The sequence below is a fragment of the Peromyscus eremicus genome, chromosome 4 (assembly GCF_949786415.1).
Source record: "Peromyscus eremicus chromosome 4, PerEre_H2_v1, whole genome shotgun sequence".
Classification (NCBI taxonomy): Eukaryota; Metazoa; Chordata; class Mammalia; order Rodentia; family Cricetidae; genus Peromyscus; species Peromyscus eremicus.
The window spans coordinates 13291489-13297775 of NC_081419.1; the positions used below are offsets into that span (position 1 = coordinate 13291489).

General features: G+C 45.3%; 1 long non-coding RNA gene across 1 annotated transcript; it reads left to right on the forward strand.

The window, feature by feature from the left end:
• Window positions 1-1130: 1130 nt before the first annotated feature.
• On the forward strand, window positions 1131-5219 carry LOC131908007 (uncharacterized). The gene is made up of 3 exons (XR_009378521.1): window positions 1131-1358; window positions 3654-3769; window positions 4916-5219. It is a non-coding gene; the product is annotated as an uncharacterized LOC131908007 (long non-coding RNA).
• The last annotated feature ends 1068 nt before the right edge of the window (window positions 5220-6287 follow it).

The following is a 6287-nucleotide window of genomic DNA, read 5'->3' on the forward strand; positions in this document are numbered from 1 at the left end:
ACAGGAGATGCCACTGATTGTTCCTTTCCACCTACCCTTTTCCCACAAAGTGGATGAAAGGCTCCATAAACCCCATGCTCCTTTTAAACAAACTGTAACCTTTGGCAGGATCCTCACTGGCACTGCCACCACCTTTGTAACAAGTCAAAGACCAGCCCTCAGCTTAGACCTGGCACCTGTTTCCTCTGCCCTACCCCTCAGGACATCGTTCTGGCCCTGACCACCTGTGGTCAATTTTAGCCCCACCCTATAGAGAGGGAATCACTAGGGTCAGCTGAATCTGCTTAATGCTGCCAGTGGGCTGATTGAGGACTCTTAAGGGGAAGGCTGGAGAGCTCAGAGCCAAGGCTTCTCAGCTCTAGCAGGCAAATGGTATGTCTACAGCTGTTGTCTTTATTTTCCTAGTATCCTTTCTTTTCCCCTGAGGCACAATCTCACTGTAACTCAGAGATGCCTGTGACTACTCCAGTTTTGGTGTCTTTGGTGCAGAGTGGGGAGCAGTACACTCAGTCTGAGGGCTTTTTCTCATGGTAGATCCACTCTTTCAGTTTCCTGTGCCAATGGATCATCAGACTTGTGCCAGCACCCTGATGGCTACATTCTCTATCTGCTAAGGACTCCTGGGCAATTTTCTAAAGCTAAGCACATGGCTTCCATAACTGTATCCTTACACTAACTCCTACACTGTAACCAGTCCTACAGGTTCTTCCTGAGTGTGCTTTCAAACACTTCTACTTGAGGAAGGTGATCTTTCCTCATCTACATTCACCCTAGCATGGCTTCTCACTAATATTTAATTGCTCATATTGATGGAGAGAGAGACTTTGAGGAAGGAACAAGGTATTCTTGGGCAATATTTGAAAAGTATAGCTCAGTTCTCAACCTGAAAAGTACTATGGGGCTTCCAATCAAGCTAAGGGAACTCTGGCTTTGGAAGGAGGAGGTGTTGAATGGCTTCCCCTATGTTCCAAGAGAGGCTCCTGGAAATGGAACCTGGGATTCTGGTCAGTTCAGAGGGAACCAATTAGCAGGGTGGCAAAGGCTGTTCCCCATGACATCAGCAGTCTCTTCTCTAGGCATTCTCTTGTATCCTGGAGAGCTCATGGCATCCCCTGTGATGTCACCAGTGTTGGAGCAACACCAACAGCCCTTAAGGCATTCCTTCAGTGCCTATAGGGTACACCATTAGGCATGTTGTCAAGACTGAGGGGTGTCCTTGAGAGAGAATGGAGAATGTCTAGAGACCAGAGACAGGCATATGGAAGCTGGCATTCAGTCTCAGTAAAAGGGGATCAAAAAGATGGTTCTGGCCTAGGCAGAAGAGTGCTAGGCAGGACATGGGGAGCTTCCTAGAGGAGGTGGGCTTGATTTGGGCCCTCTCTCTGTCTATGTCTCTGTCTCTGTCTCCTCTCTCTGTCTCTTTCTCTCTTTCCTCTGTGTGTGTGTGTGTGTGTGTGTGTGTGTGTGTGTGTATGCAAGCACATACCAGCTTTTGCAGGTTTGTGTGTCCCTACAGACTCTGGAAGCCAGGGATCTGTGGTGGGGCTTGAGGATTTGCCTGTCTCAGTTTGCAGGTGATGCCAATGCTGAGGTATGGGAGCCCCACTTTAAGCAACACTGCTCTTGTCCTATGTGCTCACCTTGGCAGCACCTAGGAATCACTTGGGGAGTTTATATAGCTATCCTGATGTTGGGTCTCAACCCCAGAAATAAGTGCTCTGTCTAACCATTCAGTAATAGTCACCTAGGACCTAGAATCACTGTTCTGAAAAGGGAGAAATGTCCTTGCATTTTCTGATGTTCCAAGACCTGTGGCATAGACTCCTGGTAACACCTGGTGACATAGAGAGCTATGTTGAACCTCCAAACCTACTTAGTGAGCTCATGCAACCAGGGCACCCTCCACCTGAACACTCAGACTCTGCTGACGGTGGGCCAGGATAAAAAGTTTATAAGCCTCTAGATAAGCATTTTGCACCATGAGGGGAATGTCAGCCCTGGGAGTCTGGAGCTCAGACCCAGGCTTTACATGTCTGGTTGCTGTGGAACCTGTATATAGAACATACTCACGTTGGTTCACCTGTCCTCCCTCAGAGGATATTTCCCCATTCCACATGGACAGTTAAGGACAGTTTGAGGACTCTTCCTTCTATTGAAGGGAAATGGACCCCTTTTGGTGTTGGGGTTTTTCATGGTACTTTGATTCTTTCTTCCATAAGCTGTCATCTCATTTTGGCCTTCTGAGTACAGCTGTCATGGCTGTGTGGAACTCTAGGCTATATTTTCCTGGACACCTGGGGCCTTTTGGGGTTCTTGTTCCTGGAAGCTCTGATGGCAGGAGGAGGCTGCCAGGACCTTATTATTCAGTGTGTCTCTACTACTCTGCACAGCAGGCTCCTGATCAAACAGACTCAGCTGGAGAAGAAGGTGAACATACAGAGTCAGGAGACAAAGGAACTGCTAGACGGATGGGACCAGCTGATACACGTGTTTGAGCAAATGAAATTTTTCTGTAAGGACCTGAAGGAAGCGATCAATTACCAACAAACCCTGATACAACATTTAGGTGTAGGCAGGTGGGTCAGGCTGAGGTCTGAAACCATTTGCCCATTTGACTGCCTGTCTGCTCATCCAGCCATCTATGCATCCACCCATCCCTTTACTCATGCATGTTCCCATCCAGCCACTCACCTCCTGCCACCTGGGTGCTCACTTCAGTGTCCATGCACAAGTACTTCTGGGAAGTTATCCTTCTCTGAGAAACTGAATTATTGGCAAGCCATCCCTGCTGCTCTGCTTGAAGCAGCAGTCCAGTATAGGAGATGGGCCAATTATCTATCACACACCTACATGTCATCATGTTAGCTAGGGTTCTATGTCCAGAGACCTGAGTGAGTGAGTTCTGGGTCCTGGGGCTCATTTGCCTGGCAGGTCTCACATGAGATCACAGGTGGGAAGCAGTTTGCAAGGAGGAGATCCCTGTGTAAGTGCCAAATGGGTGCTTCTCATAGTCATGGATTTGGTGGCCTGTGGCCTTCTCCTTTCTTCCTGCATCCCAATGTTTTCTCTTCATTTTGCCCAGCACATGGTTCACAGTGACAGAAGCCTGAGTAGCAGCTTGTCAGCTCTGTTTTCTGTGCATGATACTGGACAGTTCTCCCATCTAGCAGAATATAGTCTGGGGTTCTTTATATGATCTGCTGGAGGCTTTTGACAAGCTGGTGTTGGAAGGTTGGAGATTTGGGGCTACAGGGGCAAAATATCATTAGCCAGCTTAACATAGTATTAGTCCCCAAGGAATGATGGCTGAGTTGTGAGATTCTTCTGAAAGGGCTAGTATGGTTAGTCTAACATCAAGAGTTCATCTGCCATGATGATTTGTTCTCTCCTCTCACTCTCATCTGTGTGTGTGTGTGTGTGTGTGTATTTAAAGCACATGGGTGTTATGGTGCATCATGCATGTATGCATTGTCTAGAGGAGACCACTGCGTTTCTTGTCAGTCTCTACCTTGAATCAGGGTTTGTTCCTTTTCTGGATGCTTATTATTTTGCCTACCTGGCTGACCAGCAAGCTATTGGGATCCTTTGTAACTGCCTGCATTTGTATGACAGTGTGTAACCCTCCACTAAGAACACAATCTTCTAATGAACAGGGGATCCCAAGATTGGATGAAAGTCATCAGTTCCTGCTGAAGCAGAGAAAGATGCTAATTCAGGAAAAGGACTTGGCAGAAAAGCTGAACCATTAATTTGAAGACTCCCAGATGAGGTAGGAGCCCAAACTGGAGGGAGGAGGTACAAGCAAATGGGTCCCCTGTACCTGAGATCTCTATCTTCTATGGGCTTCTGCTCAAGTGCATGGGGCTCAGCTATAACCAGGAAAAGAAGACCTCAGAGAAACATGCTGATCTGGTCAACAAAAACTTCTGTCCAGGAAACAATGTGTTTGATACTCAGTATGTCTGTAGAATTGAGTCTGCCTTCCTCCCTTTTTAACTCTTTCTGTGCTGAGAAGGATTTTCTTGAACTGATAGAGATCTGTCTGCCTCAGCCTCCCAAGTAATGGGATTTAAAGGTGTGTACCACCACACCTGGCTAAAATTACATTTTTATTTAGGAGCATCCCCCATGGAAAAGAGATTCCTACCTTTGAACACTGCTCTCTTCAAAATTTACCCATTTCCTGTGCAAAGTGTTCTCTGGATAGAAAGAGTTAAGGACTTCCCAGGATGAACCCCGGCAGATGCCCCAGATGCAGGGAAGATCAGAACCTCCTAGAGAGCATTCTATAACAGACTCCCAAAGAGCCAGGATGCAGAGTCCCAGCTCTGGTCCTAAGGAAACCACAAGTTTCTATTTGGTCCCAGAGCCCAGGCAGGGCCAGTGTTCTCAGGAACACATCTCAGGAAATGCTAATTTAGCATGACAGGATCTATCTTGCATGTTGCTTATATTCAAGGTGTCTCCTGGGCATGAGGGTCAATTTAGTCTCATGACCGTGTTCTGGTGCCCATATGGCAGGGCTGTATTATGGCTATCAATAAAATGATGTGGTTGATGAGTAAGTCATCATCAATAACAAGTGTATTGCTCTTGTACTGTTGGATATGGCATTAATATCCTGTTGCTATTTACAAAATGTTGTCACTGAACTGTAGAAGAATGTCCTATTCTTTCTAGTAGAAAGGACATCATACAGTGCTCAGTTTAAGTTATGACATGTGTTTAGGGCTGAGAAGAGTTCTAGGCCCATGTACTCTGTGATTTTATTCCTTGGGAGTTCAAACAATGACATTAGTTACAAGATCAATGTTGACTGTCGAGCACATACACCTGAGGTGGTGGGAGGAAGTAGCTAGACAATTGACATGGCAGGTCCTCTTCTGACTGTGTCTTAACTGCTCTCCTCTCTTAGGTCCAAGAGCAAGGTCTTTGAGCAAGGTGCATCAAGATCATGATGAGGAAACCTACAAAGCCAACCAAACCAAACTTGTGGGAATTCATGAAATTTATCAACAGCTGTGGAGTCTGCCTGGGACTGGGCTAGGCCCTCTGCATATTGAGACAGTTGTTTAGCATGATTTTCTGAATGGACTCCCTGGCATTAAGATCAGAATCCATCTCTGGTGCAAAGCAGGCTTTTTGAAACCCACTTCTATGATGGGACACCTAGCACAGCCTTGAGACAGGAGAAGGGGTTTAGACCTGCTTCTACTAAATGTGCCTCTCCATGAGGGAATGGGAGGTGGGTTGGGAAGGGGAGGGTGGAGGGACAGGAGAAGGAAAGGTTCTTTGGCAAAATGAATAAAAAAATTTCTTAATAAAAATATGGTACTCAGAAGAAGGCGCCACCCAGCCACTGAACCAGATCACCAGAATCGTAAGTATACACTTCACCAACTGAGAACAGGTAAGCTCCCACCTCTAGACCAACAGATCAGGTCCCTAGCCCCTAGGCCCTACTCATTGGAGTGCCAAAGACCAGACAGCTACCTTTCCCTACTCCCCCACCAAAAAACAAAAAACAAAAAAACTAATCCCTATGAACCTAACACCCACTGAAACCATAAGCACACCCTGCACCAACTGGGAACAATTGCTCCCAAAGACAGAACCCATTAATACTGATTTGACTGAGCTGCTCCCAAAGAAACAGAGCCCAATAGCACCAATTTAACCAAGAACTCCTAGTGAATCAAGACTAAAAATTAAAACAAGAGAGGCACCTTCAGACACATACACTGCCTGCACTGAGCAGAGGAAGAGATGAGTAGACGCCAGTGCAAAAATACAGGCAACAACATAAAGACCTATATAACAACATCAGAACCTAGTGATTCTACACCTGCAAGACCTGAACATACCAAGACAGAAGAAACAGAAGAAGTCAATCATAAAAATGACTTTAAGAAGATGATAGAGGCCCTTAAAGAAGAAATAAAAAATTCCCTTAAAGAGGAAATAAATTCCCTTAAAGAGGAAATAAAAAACTCCCTTAAAGAGGAAATAAAAAATTCCCTTACAGAAATGGAAGAAAAAAAAAAACAAAAAATTGGAAGAAATCAAAGAAAGCCAAGAAAACGTAATTAAACAGATGAAGGAAACAATTCAAGATCTGAAAGTTGAAATTGAGACAATAAAGAAAACACAAATTGAGAGAATGCTGGAAATAGAAATCCTGACTAAATGAACAGGAACTACAGAAACAAGCATAACCAACCAAATGTAAGAGATGGAACAGAGAATCTCTGACACTGAAGATACAATAGAGAAAATAGATTCATCAG